The following is a 15,125-nucleotide window of genomic DNA, read 5'->3' on the forward strand; positions in this document are numbered from 1 at the left end:
AATGCCTCACTTTGGCCCCCAACAGAAGAGGGCCTCATCTCGAGTTGAGGCAGGAACCTCAGGGTTCCTCTCCATTTCTGACTTTGATCGCATGGTCCCTGCAGAGTTGGAACAGGAGAGTCAGGCCTCGTCTTGTGTTGAGGAATGGAACTCCGCTTGTTTCTCGAGTTGTTCACAGGGTAACAGGCCACTTGTCGAGCTGTATTTGGAACCTGAGAGTTTTTCCGGTCAGTGCACTGGGGTGTCAGTGCCCCTTCGTGTTGTGACTTCATGCAAAGTGTTGCATTTGAAGAGGTGTCTGGGAATCGGGTTCTTATCAAGAGCAGACCAGGAAATAGGGGTCTTTCAGAAGGTGGCACCACCCACGAGGCTATGTCTTGAATTTCTTTGTGAGACCGGCCTCATCCTGAGGTGCGACGGGAAGGTCAGGAACCCCTTCCAGACAAAGCAGGAGAATCGACCCTCCTGTCGAGATCAGGAGGGGAGAAGGGGCTCAGATGAAGTGGTGCCAGGAACCTCGGTTTTCCTCTCAAGTGAGACCAGTATGTCAGGAAACATTTTGGGTCGCATCAAGGGTGTCAAGTAACGTTTCAACCTTCCAGATGGAACGTGGGACTTCTCTTGAGACACTGTAGAGGGAAAGGGCTTCATCTTGCAATGACGGGGGAATCTCATGGTTTTTCTCGAGTTGTGGCGGGATTCTCGAGTTAAGACAGGGAACTAGGATACCTCTCATGTTGGCCCAGGGAAGTCCAATCTTCCATTCGAGTTGCGAGGGAGAGCTGGGGATTGCACTCGAGTCACTGCAGAGCAAATAGACCTCATCCAGGCTTGTGTCCAGAAACTAATGTTCCTCTCCACGGGTGACAGGGATCTTGGGGTGGCATTCCAGACTCACCCGGGGAGTCAGGCCTCGTTTCGAGTGGAAGCACAGAACTCCGCTCTCCTCTCGAGTCGCGATGGGTATCTCTTAAAGCCCACTGAGTGGCCTAAAAGGAATCAAGCCTCTTGTGGAGTTTTGAGAGAGGACTTGCGATTGCTCTCTAGGCCCTGTGGGAAAAGAAGGGCCTCATCTCGCGATGACGGGGGAGGTTCGTGGTTTTTCTCGAGCTGCAGCGCCAGTGTGGGGTTTCTCACGAGGTATGACAGGGATCTCAGGGAGCCTCTCGCGTGGTGCCAGGGAAATCAGGCCTCCATTCCATTTGTGTGGGGTAGCGCGTCATTGCTCTCGAGTAATGGTAGGGGAATCGAGCCTTAAGATGAGTTGAAGAAGGAATCTGGAGGTCTTTCTCAAGTTTCGGCAGAAAACCCTGGGATCCCTTGACTTGTGCCGGTGACCTCAGGGAGCTTCTCAGGGTGCCTCTGAGAAGTCAGGGATACTGTGAAGTTGGGAGGGGCCTCTCGGGACTCCACTGGGTTTGGTGTAATGGAAGAGGACCCCATCTCTAGTTGAGGCAGGAACCTCAGGGTTCCTCTCCATTTCTGACTTCGATCGCATGGTCTCTGCAGAGTTGGAACAGGAGAGTCAGGCCTCGTCTTGTGTTCAGGCATGGAACTCCGCCTGCCTCTCGAGTTGTTCATGGGTTGACAGGCCACTTGTCGAGTTGTATTTGGAACCTGCGCATTTTTCCGGACGATGCACTGGGGTGTCAGTGCCCCTTCGTGTTGTGACTTCATCCACAGGGTTATATTTGAAAAGGTGTTTGGGCATTGGGTTCTTGTCAAGAGTGGACTGGGGTCTTTCGGAATATGGCACCACCCACGAGGCTATGTCTCGAATTTCTTCATGAGACTGGCCTCATCCTGAGGTGCGACGGGAAGGTCGGGATCCCCTTCCAGACAAAGCAGGGGAATCGATCCTCCTGTCGAGATCAGGAGGGGAGAAGGGGCTCAGATGATGTGATGCCGTGATCCTCTGTGTTTCTCTCGAGTGAGACCGGTATATCGAGGAACTTTTTGGGTTGCATCAAGGGTGTCAAGTACCGTTTCGAACTTCAAGACGGAACGTGGGGTTTCTCTTGAGACGCTGTAACGGGAAAGGGCTTCATCTTGCGATGACGCGGGAACCTCGTGGTTTTCTCGAGTAGCAGTGGAATTCTTGAGTTACGACGGGGAACTCAGGATGCCTCTCCTGTTGGCCCAGGGAAGTCCAATCTCCATTCGAGTTACGAGGGAGAGCTGGGGATTGCTCTTGAGTCACTGCAGGGCAAATAGACCTCATCCAGGCTTCTGTCCAGGAACTAATGTTCCTCTCCAGGGGCGACAGAGATCTCGGGGCTGCATTCAAGACTCAACCGGGGAGTCAGGCCTCGTGTCGTGTGGAAGCAAAGGACTCCGCTCTTCTCTCCAGTTGGGAGGGGTATCTCTTGTAGCCAATAGAGTGGCCTCAAGGGAGTCAAGCCTCCTGTGGAGTTTTGAGAGAGGCCTCGGGATTGCTTTCTAGGCCCTGCAGGAAAAGAAGAGCCTCATCTCGCAATTATGGGGTAATCTCGTCATTTTTTTTTTTTTTTTTGAGCTGCGGCGGGACGTGTGTTGTTTCTCTCGAGTAACGATGGGGAACTCAGGGAGCCTCTTGTGTGGCCCCAGGGAAGTCCAGTCTCCATTCGAGTTGTGAGGGGGGAGTACGGCATTGCTCTCGAGTCACAGCAGGGGAATCGGGCCTCATGATGCCTTGAAGGGGGAATCGTGAGTTCTTTCTCAAGGTGCAGCAGGAAACCCTCTTTTCCCTCGACTTGTGTCGGTTACCTCTGGGAGCTTCTCAAGGTGCCTATGGAAAGTCAGTAATATTGTGGAATTGGGAGGGGCCTCTCGGGACTCCACTGGGTTTTGTGCAATGGAAGAGGGCCTAATCTCGAGTTGAGGTGGGAACCTCAGGGTTCCTCTCTTGTTCTGACGTGGGTCTAGGGCTGTGTATGCAATTTCAAACAAGGAGTCATGTCTCAATGTGTGTGGAGGCATGGAACCTTGCTTTCCTTTCGAGTTGTCAAAGGGGTTTCAGGCTTCTTACTGAGTTGCATTTGGGACCTGGGGCTCTTTTCGAATTAGCAACCAGGGCATCAGAACTCCCTTCATGTTGTGAGTTGATTCCTTGCTGACATTCGAATATGTGCAAGGGAATCAGGCCTGATCGCGAGTAGATGGGGAAATACGTGGCTTTCAAATTGTGAAGGGCCCCCGGGTTCCCCTCTATTGTCAAGTAGATACCAGCCTCCACTCGAGGTGCAAAGGGGATCTCAGCATTCCTTTCCAGGCGAAGCAGGGCAATCGACCCTCATCTCGACTTGAGGCAGGGAAAACAGGGTCATTCTTGACTTGTGGCGGGAAACTCAGCGTTCAGCTTGAGTGGGGACGGGTATCTCGGGAAACTTCTGGAGTTTCCTAAAGTGAGTCAAGGGCCGTTTCCAGTTCCAAGGGAAACGTGAGTTGTCTTTGGAAACGTTGTAGAGTAAAAGGTCCTCCTCAAGCATGCAGGGTAGAATATTGCAGTTTGCGTGGAATTGTGGCGGGAAGCTTAGGGTTCCTCTTGAGTTACGTGTCGTCCTGTGTGACTGCTCATGTCTCCTCGGGGAAGTCAGATCCACTTTGAAATTGCGATGGGCATCTTGGGATTCCTCATACATCACTGCAGGGATGAATATGGCCGCATTTCAAGTTGAGGCTGGAACCTCAGGGTTCCTCTCCATTTCTGACTTTGATCGCAGGGTCTCTGCCGAGTTGGAACAGGAAAGTCAGGCCTCATCTTGTGTTGAGGAATTGAACTCCGCTTGCCTTTTAAGTAGTTCATGGGGTGACAGACTACTTGTCGAGTATATTTGGAACCTGCGTCTTTTTCCAGAAGATGCAACTGGGGTGTCAGTGCCCCTTTGTGTTGTGACTTCATCCTCAGGGTTACATTCGAAGAGGTGCCAGGGCATCACGTCTTATCTTGAGTGGATGGGGAAATCGATCTTTCAGAATGTGGCACAAGCCACGAGTCTTCCGTTTGAGTTTCAATGTGAGGCTGGCCTCTTCCTGAGGTGCGACGGGAAGGTCGGGATCCCATTCCAGACAAAGCAGGGGAATTGACCCTCATGTCGAGATCAGGAGGGAAGAAGGGGCTCGGATTAAGATGTGCTGGGAAACTCGGTGTTCCTTTCAAGTGAGAAAGGTATGTCGGGGAACTTTTTGAGTTGCATTAAGGGTGTCAAGTACTATTTCGAATTTGAAGAGGGAACATGGGATTTCTCTTGAGACGGTGCAGCAGGAAATTGCCTCATCTCGCAATGACGGGGGAACCTTGTGATTTTTCTTGAGTTTCGGCGGGATTCTCGAGTTACAACGGGGAACTCAGGGAACCTCTCGTTTCCTCAAGGAAGTCCAATCTCCATTCGAGTTGCGATGGGGAGCTGGGGATTGCTCTTGAGTCACTACAAGGCAAATACACCTTATGAAGACTTCTGTCCAGAAACTCCGTGTTCCTCTCCAGTGGCGACAGGGATCTCAATGTTGCATCCAAACTTCAGCCAGGGAGTCAGGCCTTGTTTCAAGTGGAAGCAAAGAACTCCGCTCTCCTCTCGAGTTGTAACGGGTATCTTTGGAGACCATTGAGTGGCCTAAAGGGAGTCAAACCTCCTGTGGAGTTTTGAGAGACAACTCGGGATTGCTCTCTAGGGCCTGCAGGAAAAGAAGGGCCTCATCTCGCGATGACGGGGGAATCTCGTTTTTTTTTTTTTTTTTTTTTTTTGAGCTGCAGCACGATGTGTAGGTTTTTATCGAGTTATGACGGGGGACTTGGGGAGCCTTTCGTGTGGCTCCAGGGAAGTCCAATGTCCATTCGAGTTGCAAGCAGAGCACAGCATTGCTCTCGAATAACGGCAGGGGAATTGGGCCTCAAGATGCATTGAAGGGGGATACTCGAGGTCTTTCTCGAGTTGTGGCAGGAAACCCCGGGTTCCCTCGACTTGTGACAATGACCTCAGGGAGCTTCTCAGGGTCCCTATGGGAAATCAGGAATACTGTGGAGTTGGGATGGGCCTCTCGGGACTCCACTGGGTTCGGTGCAATGGAAGAGGGCCTCATTTTGAATTGAGGTGGGAACCTCAGGGTTCTTCTCTTGTTCTGACGTGGGTCTCGGGCTGTGTATGCCATTTCAAACAGTGAGTCAGGTCTGGACGTGTGTGGAGGCATGGACTCTGCTTTCCTCTAGAGTTGTCAAAAGGGTTTCAGGCCTCCAGCCAAGTTGAATTTGGGACCTGGGGCTCTTCTCGGATTAGCAACCAGAGCATCAGAACTCCCTTTGTGTTGTTAGTTGATTCTCGGCTGACATTCGAATCGGTGCAAGGCAATCAGGCCTGATCTCGAGTGGATGGGGAAATATGTGGATTTCAAATTGGGACAAGGCCCCCTTGTTCCCCTCCAGTGTCAAGTAGATACCAGCCTCCTCTCGACGTGTGACAGAGATGACAGCATTCCTTTCCAGGCGAGCAGGGCAATCAACACCAACCTCGACTTGAGGCGGGGAAAACGGGGCTCTTCTTCACTTGTGGCGGGAAATTCAGTGTTCCTCTCGAGTGGGGACGGGTATCTCGGGAAACTTCTGGAGTTTCGTAAATCGTGTCGAGGACCCTTTCAAGTTCCAAGGGAAACGTGGGCTTTCTTTGGAAACGCTACAGCCTAATAGGGCCACCTCAAGCGGGCAGGGGCGAATTTCGTAGTTTGCGTGGAGTTGTGGTGGGAAGCTTAGGGTTCGTCTTGAGTTGTGTGTCGACCAGGGGGACTGCTAGTGTCTCTTCAGGGAAGTCAGATCTCCTTTGGCATTGCGAAGGGCTCCTCGGGATTCCTTGCACATCGTTGCAGGGATGAATAGGTCCTCATCTAGAGTTCACGCGGGAAACTGAGGGTTCCTCTCCGTTTATGACTTCGATCACAGGGTCTCTGCAGAGTTGGAACAGGAGAGTCAGGCCTTTTCTTGTGTTGACGAATGAAACTCTGCTTGCCTCTCACGTTGTTTTTGGGGTGACAGGCCCCTTGTTGAGTTGCATATGGAACCTTCGGCTTTTCCAGACTATGCAACAGGGTTTACAGTGCCCCTTCATGTTGTGACTTCATCTGCAGGGTTACATACAAAGTGCCCGGGCATCGGGGCTTATCTTGAGTGGAAGGGAAACCGGTGTCTTTCAGAATGTGACCCGACCCACGAGGCTTCCTCTCGAGTTCAGTGTGAGATCGGATCCTCCTAAGGTGCGACAGGAAGGTCAGGATCCCTTTCTAGACAAATCAGGGGAATCGACCCTCATGTCGAGATCAGGAGTAGAGAAGGGGCTCAGATTAAGTTGTGCCAGGAAACTCGGTGTTCCTCTCGAGTGAGACCAGTATGTCGGGGAACTTTCTGAGTTGCATCAAGGGTGTCATGTACCATTTCGAATTTCAGGAGGCAACATGGGATTTCTCTCGAGACGCTGCAAGGAGAAAGGGCCTCATCTTGCAATGACAGGGGAACCTCGTGGTTTTTCTCGAGTTGTGGCGGGATTCTCAAGTTATAACGGGGAACTCAGGAAACCTCTCGTGTTGGCCCAGGGAAGTCCAATCTCCTTCGAGTTGTGAGGTGAACTGGAGAATGCTCCCCAGTCAATGTAGGGCAAAAAGACCTCATCTAGGCTTGTGTCCAGAAACTCCGATTCCCCTCCAGTGGTGACAGGGATCTCGGGGTTGCATTCAAGGTTCAACCGGGGAGTCAGGCCTCATCTCGAGTGGCAGCAAAGTACCCTGCTCTCCTTTCCAGTTGCAACGGGTATCTCTTAGAGCCCATTGTGTGACCTAAAGGGAGTCAAGCCTCCTGTGGAGTTTTGAGAGAGGACTAGGGATGGCTCTCTAGGCCCTGCAGGAAAAGAAGGGCCTCATCTCGCGATGAAGGGGGAATCTCGTGATTTTTTTCGAGCTGTGGTGGACGTGTGGGTTTTCTATCGAGTTATGACGGGGAACTCAGGGAGCCTCTTCTGTGGCCCCAGGGAAGTCCAGTCTGAATTCGAGTTCTGAAGGGGAGCGCAGCATTGCTCTCGAGTTGCGGCAGTAGAATGGGGCCTCAAGACACGTTGAAGGGGGAATCTCAAGGTCTTTCTCGAGTTCCGGCAGGAAACCGTGGGTTCCCATGACGGTGACCTCAGGGAGCTTCTCTGGGTGCCTATTGTAAGTCAGGAATACTGTGGACTTGGGAGGAGCCTCTCGGGACTCCACTGGGTTTGGTGCAATGGAAGAGGGCCTCATCTTGAGTTGAGGCTGGAACCTTAGGGTTCCTCCCCTGTTCTGACGTGAGTTTTGGGCTGTGTATGCCGCTTCAAACAGGGAGTCAGGTCTCAACCTGTGTGGAGGCATGGAACTCTGCTTTCCTCTCGAGTTGTCAAAGGAATTTCAGGCCACCAGCTAGTTGAATTTGGACCTGGGCCTTTTTCGGAGTAGCAACTGGGGCATCAGAACTCCCTTCATGTTGTGAGTTGATTCTCAGCTGACATTCAAATTGGTGCAAGGAAATCAGGTCTGATCTCGAGTGGATGGGGCAATCAGTGGCTTTCGAATTGTGACAAGGCCCCCGGGTTCCCATCCAATGTCAAGAAGATAGCAGCCTCCTCTCGAGGTGCGACAGGGACGTTGGCATTCCTTTCCATGCAAAGCAAGGTAATCGACCCTCATCTCGACTTGAGGTGTGGAAAACGGGGCTCTTCTTGACTTGTCGTGGGAAACTCAGCATTCCTCTCGAGTGGGGACGGGTATCTCAGGAAAATTCTGGAGTTTCCTAAAGCATGTCGAGGACCATTTCAAGTTCCAAGGGAAACGTGGGCTTTCTGTGGAAACTCTGCAGCGTAAAAAGCACCTCCTCAAGCGTGCAGGGGAGAATTCCGTAGTTTACGTGGAGTTGTGGCGGGAAGCTTAAGGTTCCTCTAGAACTGCATGTCGACCTGGGGGATGGTCCTGTCTCCTCAGCGAAGTCAGATCTTTGGCATTGCTAAGTGCACATCGGGATTCCTCACGCATCGCTGCAGGGATGAATAGGGCCTCATCTCAAGTGGAAATCTCAGGCTTCTTCTCCATTTCTGACTTGGATCGCAGGGTCTCTGCAGAGTTGGAAAAGGAGAGTAAGCCTCGTCTTGTGTTGAGGAATGGAACTCCGCTTGCCTCTCCAGTTGTTCATGGAGAGACAGGGCACTTGTTGAGTTGTATTTGGAATCTGCAGCTTTTTCCGGACGATGCAACAGGGGTGTCAGTGCCCCTTCGTATTGTGACTTCATCCACAGGGTTACATTCGAAGAGGTACCCAGGCATCGGGAATTTTCTTGAGTGGACAGGGCAATCAGTGTCTTTTGAAATGTGGCGCGGGCCACGAGGCTTCCTCTGGAGTTTCACTGTGAAACCGGCCTTCACCTGAGGTGCGACAGGAAGGTCGGGATCCCTTTCCAGACAAAGCAGGGGAATCAACCCTCATGGCGAGATCAGGAAGGGAGAAAGGGCTCATATTAAGTTGAGCCGGGAATCTCAGTGTTCCTCTCGAGTGAGAACGGTATGTCGGGAAACTTTTTGTGTTCCATCAAGGGTTTCAAGTACCGATTCAAATTTCAAGAGGGAACGTGGGATTTCTCTTGAGACACTGCAGCGGGAAGGGGCCTCATCTCATGATTACGGGTGAACCTCATGGTATTTCTCGAGTTGTGGTGGGATTCTCGAGTTATGATGGGGAACTCAGGGAGCCTCTCGTGTTGCCCCAGGGAAGTCCAATCTCCATTAGAGTTGCGAGGGGGAGCTGGGGATTGCTCTAGAGTCACTGCAGGGAAAATATACCTCATTTAGGCTTTTGTTCCTCTCTAATGGCAACAGGGATCTCGGTGTTACATTCAAGGTTCACTCGGGCAGTCAGGCCTCGTCTCGAGTGGAAGCAAAGAATTCCGCTCTCCTCTCCAGTTGCAACGGGTATCTCTTGGAGCCAATAGAGTGGACTAAAGGGAGTCAAGCCTCCTGTGGAGTTTTGAGAGAGGACTCGGGATTGCTCTCTAGGCCCTGCAGGAAAAGAAGGGCCTCATCTCACAATGACAGGCGAATCTCATGGTTTCTTTTGAGCTGTGGCCCAACATGTGGGGTTTTCCTCGAGTTATGACGGGGAACTCAGGGAGACTCTCGTGTGGCCCCAGGCAAGTCCAGTCTCCATTTGAGTTGTGAGGGGGAGCGTGGCATTGCTCTCGATTCACTGCAGGGGAATCCGGCCTCAAGACGCGTTGAAGAGGGAATCTTGAGGTCTTTCTCGAGTTGCGGCAGGAAACCCTGGGTTTCCTTGACTTGTGACGGTGACCTCAGGGAGCTTCTCATTGTGCCTATTGGAAGTCAGGAATACTGTGGACTTGGGAATGGCCTCTCGGACTCCACTGGGTTTGGTGCAATGGAAGAGTGCCTCATCTCGAGTTGAGGTGGGAACCTCAGGTTTCCTCTCCTGTTTTGACATGGTCTCGGGCTGTGTATGCCGTTTCAAACAAGGAGGTAGGTCTCGACATGATTGAAGGCATGGAACTCTGCTTTCCTCTCGAGTTGTCAAAGGGGTTTCAGGCCTCCAGCCGATTTGAATTTGGGACCTGGGGCTCTTTTTGGATTAACAAACACGGTATCAGAACTCCTTAGTTTTGTGAGTTTATTCTCGGCTGACATTTGAATTGGTGCAAGGAAATCAGGCCTGATCTCGAGTGGATGTTGAAATCAGTGGCTTTCAAATTATGACAAGGCCCCCGGGTTCCCCTCCAGTGTCAAGTAGATACCAGCCTCCTCGCGAGGTGTGATGGGGATGTCAGCATTCCTTTCCAGGCGAAGCAGGGCAATCAAACTTCATCTAGACTTGAGGCGGGGACAAGGCGGCTGTTCTTGACGTGTGGCGGGAATTTCAGCGTTCCTCTCGAGTGAGTACGGGTATCTGGGGAATCTTCTGGAGTTTTGTAAAGCGTGTCAAGGACCCTTTCGAGTTCCAAGGGAAAAGTGGGCTTTCCTTGGAAACGCTGCAGTGTAAAAGGGCCTCCTCAAGAGTGCAGGTGAGAATTTCGTCGTTTGCATGGAATTGTGGCGGGAAGCTAGGCTTCCTCTCAAGTTGCCTGTCAACCTGGGAGACTGCTTGTGTTTCCACAGGGAAGGCAGATCTCCTTTGGCGTTTTGAGGGCCCCCTCGGGATTCCTCGTGCATCGCTGCAGGGATGAATAGGGCCTCATCTCGACATGAGATGGGAACCTCAGTGTTCCTCTCCATTTCTGACTTCGATCGCAGGGTCTCTGCAGAGTTGGAACAGGAGAGTAAGGTCTTGTCTTGTGATTAGGTTGGAACTCCGCTGGCCTCTCGAGTTGTTCATGGGGTGACGGGCCACTTGTTGAGTTGTATTTGGAACCTGCGGCTGTTTCTGGATGATGCAACTGGGATGTCCGTGCCCCTTCATGTTATGACTTCATCCTCAGGGTTACATTTGAAGAGGTGCCCGGGAATTGGGACCTTTCTTGAGTGGACGGGGAAATCTGTGTCTTTAGGGATGCGGCACGACACACGAGGCTTCCTCTCGAATTTCAGTGTGAGACCTGCCTCCTCCTGCGGTGGGACGTGTAGGTCGGGATCCCCTTCCAGACAAAGCAGGGGAATCGACCCTCATGTCCAGATCAGGAGGGGAGAAGGAGCTCAGATTAAGTGGTGCCGGGAAACTCGGTGTTCCTCTCCAGTGAGACCGGTATGTCGGGGAACTTTTTGAGTTGCATCAAGGGTGTCAAGTACCGTTTCAAATTTCAAGAGTGAACGTGGGATTTCTCTTGAGACGTGGCAGCGGGAAAGGGCTTCATCTCGCGATGACGGGGGAACATAGTGGTTTTCGCGAGTTTCGGCGGGATTCTCGAGTTATGACGGGGAACTCAGGGAGCCTCTTGTGTTGCCCCAGGGATGTTCAATCTCCATTCGGTTGCGAGGGAGAGCTGGAGATTGCTCTCGTGTCACAGCAGGGCCAATAGACCTCATCTAGGCTTGTGTCCAGAAACTACGTGTTCCTCTCCAGTGGCGACAGGGATCTCGGGGTTGCATTCAAAATTCACCCAGGGAGTCAGGCCTCGTCTCGAGTGGCAGCAAAGTACTCCGCTTTCCTCTCGAGTAGCGACGGGTATCTCTTAGAGCCCATTCAGGGGCCTAAAGGGAGTCAAGCCTCCTGTGGAGTTTTGAGAGAGGACTTGGGATTGCTCTCTAGGCCCTGCAGGAAAAGAAGGACCTCATCTCGCGATGATGGGGGAATCTCGTGGGTTTTTTTGAGCTGTGGCGGAAGTGTGGTTTCTCACAAGTTACGATGGGGAACTCAGGGAGCCTCTTATGTGGCACAAGGAAATCCAGTCTCCATTTGAGTTGCAAGGGGGATTGCGGCATTGCTCTCGAATCATGGTAGGGGAATCGGGTCTCAAGACGCGTTGAAGAAGGAATCTTGAGGTCTTTCTCAGTTGCGGCAGGAAACTCTGGGTTCCCTCGACTTATGCCGGTGACCTCAGGGAGCTTCTCAGGGTGCCTATGAGAAGCCAGGGATACTGTGGAGTTGGGAGGGGCCTCTCGAGACTTCACTGGGTTTGGTGCAATGCAAGAGGTCCTCATCTCGAGTTGAGGTGGGAACCTGAGGGTTCCTATCCATTTCTGACTTTGATTGCAGGGTCTTTGCAGAGTTGGAACAGGAGAGTCAGGCCTCATCTCGTGTTGAGGAATGGAACTCAACTTGCCTCTCGAGTTGTTCATGGCATGACAGGCCACTTGTTGAGTTGTATTTGGAACCTGCAGCTTTTTCCGGATGATGCAAGTGGGGTGTCAGTGCCCCTTCGTGTTGTGACTTCATCCTCATGGTTACATTGGAAGAAGTGCCCAGGCATCGGGACTTATCTTAGGTCGACAGGAAAATCAGTATCTTTTGGAATGTGTATCAACCACGAGGCTTCCTCTCGAGTTTCAATATGAGAGCGGCCTCCCTCTGAGGTGCTACTGGAAGGTCGGGATCCCTTTCAAGACAAAGCAGGGAAATAGACCCTCATCTTCAGATCAGGAAGGGAGAAAGTACTCAGATTAAGTTGTGCCTGAAATCTCGCTGTTCCTCTCGAGTGAGACTGTTGTGTCGGGGAACATTTTGAGCTGCATCAAGGTTGTCAAGTAATGTTTCGAAGTTCAAGAGGGAAAGTGGGAATTCTCTTGAGATGCTGCAGCACGAAAGGGTCTCATCTCATGATGACGGGGGAACCTCGTGGTTTTTCTCGAGTTGACTGGGATTCTCGAGTTATGACAGGGACCTCAGGGAGCCTCTCGTGTTGCCCCAGGGAAGTCCAATCTCCATTCGAGTTGCGAGGGGGAGCTGGGGATTGCTCTCACATCACTGCAGGGCAAATAGACCTCATCTAGGCTTGTGTCCAGAAACTCCGTGTTCCTCTCCAGTGGCGACAGGGATCTCGGGGTTGCATTCAAGTTTCACCCGTGAGTCAGGCCTCGTCAACACAGCTGTCCTCTCGAGTTGTGACGGGTATCTCTTAGAGCCCAATGAGTGGCCTAAAGGGAGTCAAGCCTCCTGTGGAGTTTTGAGAGAGGACTCGGGATTGCTGTCTAGGCCCTGCAGGAATAGAAGGGCCTCATCTCGCGATGACGGTGGAATCTCGTGGTTTTTTTTCGAGCTGCCACGCGATGTGTGTGGTTTCTCTCAAGTTACGACTTTAATCTCAGGGAGCCTCTCGTGTGGCCTCAGGGAAGTCCAGTCTCCATTCGAGTTGCGAGGGAGAGAGCCGCATTGCTCTCGAGTCACGGCAGGGGAATCAGTCCTCAAGCTGAGTTGAACAGGGAATCTCAAGGTGTTTCTCGAGTTGTGACAGGAAACCCTGGGTTCCCTCGACTTGTGACGGTCACCTCAGGGAGCTTCTCAGGGTGCCTATTAGAAGTCAGGAATACTGTGGGGTTTGGAGGAGCTGTCGGGATTCCACTGTGTTTGGTTGAAGGAAGAGTGCCTCATCTCGAGTTGAGGCGGGAACCACAGGGTTCCTCTCCTGTTCTGACGTGGGTCTCGGCCTGTGTATGCCATTTCAAACAGGGAGTCAGGTTCGACGTGTGTGGAGGCATTGAACTCTGCTTTCCTCTCGAGTTGTCAACAGGGTTTCAGGCCTCCAGCAGAGTTGAATTTTGGACCTGGGGCTCTCTTTTGATTAGCAACCGGAGCATCAGAACTCCCTCCGTGTTTTCAGTGGATTCTCGGCTGACATTGGAGTCAGTGCAAGGAAATCAAGCCTGATCTCGAGTGGATGGGGAAATACGTGGCTTTCAGATTGTGACAAGGCCCCCAGGTTCCCCTCCAGTGTCATGTAGATACCATCCTGCTCTCAAGGTGCGACGGGGACGTCGGCATTCCTTTCCAGGCGAAACAGGACAATCGACCCTCATCTTGACTTGTGGCGGGGAAAACGGGGCTCTTCTTGACTTGTGGCGGGAAACTCAGCGTTCCTCTCGAGTGGGGACGGGTATCTCGGGAAACTTCAGGAGTCTCGTAAAGCGAAAGGGTTAAGGACCCTTTCGAGTTCCAAGGGAAACGTGGGATTTCTTTGGAAACGCTGCAGCGTAATAGGGCCTCCTCAAGCAGGCAGGCCTGAATTTCGTCGTTTGCATGGAGTTGTGGTGGGAAGCTTAGGGTTCCTTTCGAGTTTCCTGTCGACCTGGGGGACTGCTCGTGTTTCCTCAGGGAATTCAGATCTCCTTTGGCGTTGTGAGGGCCACCTTGGGATTCCTCGCGCATCGCTGCAGGGATGAATAAGGCCTCATCTAGAGATAAGGCGGGAACCTCAGTGTTCCTTTCCATTTCTGACTTTGATCGCAGGGTTTCTGCAGAGTTGGATCAGGAGAGTCAGGCTTCATTTTGTGATGAGGTTGGAACTTCCCTGGCATCACTAGTTGTTCACAGGGAGACAGGCCACTTGTCGAGTTGTATTTGGAACATGCAGCTGTTTCCGGATTATGCAACTGAGGTGTCAGTGACCCTTCGTGTTGTGACTTCATCCACAGGGTTACATTTGAAGAGGTGCCCAGGCATCGGGGCCTTTCTTGAGTGGACAGGGAAATCTGTGTCTTTCGGAATGTGGCAGGGCACATGAGGCTTCCTTTCGAGTTTCAGTGTGCGACCGTCCTCCTTCTGAGGTGGGACGTGAAGGTCGGGATCCCCTTCCAGACAAAGCAGGGGAATCGACCCTCATGTCGAGACAAGTAGGGGAGAAGGGGCTCAGATTAAGTGGTGCCGGGAAACTCGGTGTTCCTCACCAGTGAGACCAGTATGTCGGGGAACTTTTGGAGGTGCATCAAGGGTATCAAGTACCTTTTAAAATTTCAAGATGGAACATGGGATTTCACTTGAGACGTGGCAGCGGGAAAGGGCTTCATCTCGCGATGACGGGGGAACCTAGTGGTTTTTCTCAAGTTTCGGCGGGATTCTCGAGTTATGACGGGGAACTCAGGGAGCCTTTCAATTTGGCGCAGGGAAGTCCAATCTCCATTCGAGTTACGAGTGGGAGACGGGGATTGCTCTTGTGTCACAGCAGGGCAAATAGACCTCATCTAGGCATGTGTCCACAAATTCTGTGTTCCTTTCCAGTGGCGACAGGGATCTTGGGTTTGCATTCAAGGTTCACCCGGGGTGTCAGGCCTCGCTGGAGTGGAAGCAAAGAACTCTGCTCTCCTCTCGAGTTGAGACGAGTATCTCTTGGAGCCCACTGAGTGGCCTAAAGGGAGTCAAGCCTCCTGTGGAGTTATGAGAGAGGACTTGGGATTGCTCTCTAGGCCCTGCAGGAAAAGAAGGGCCTCATCTCGCGATGACGGGGGAATATCGTGTTTTTTGGTTTTTTGAGCTGCAGCAGGACGTGTGGGGTTTCTCTCGAGTAACTACGGGGAACTCAGGGAGCCTCTCAGGTGGCCCCAGGGAAGTTCAGTCTCCATTTGAGTTGCGAGGGGGAGCACGGCATTGCTCTGGAGTCGCGCAGGGGAATCGGGCCTCAAGATGCATTGAAGGGGGAATATCGAGGTCTTTCTGGAGTTGCAGCAGGAAACCCTGGCTTCCCTCAACATGTGACAGTGACCTCAGGGAGCTTCTCATGGTGTTT

The sequence above is a fragment of the Bos taurus genome, chromosome 4 (genome assembly GCF_002263795.3).
Source record: "Bos taurus isolate L1 Dominette 01449 registration number 42190680 breed Hereford chromosome 4, ARS-UCD2.0, whole genome shotgun sequence".
Classification (NCBI taxonomy): domain Eukaryota; kingdom Metazoa; phylum Chordata; class Mammalia; order Artiodactyla; family Bovidae; genus Bos; species Bos taurus.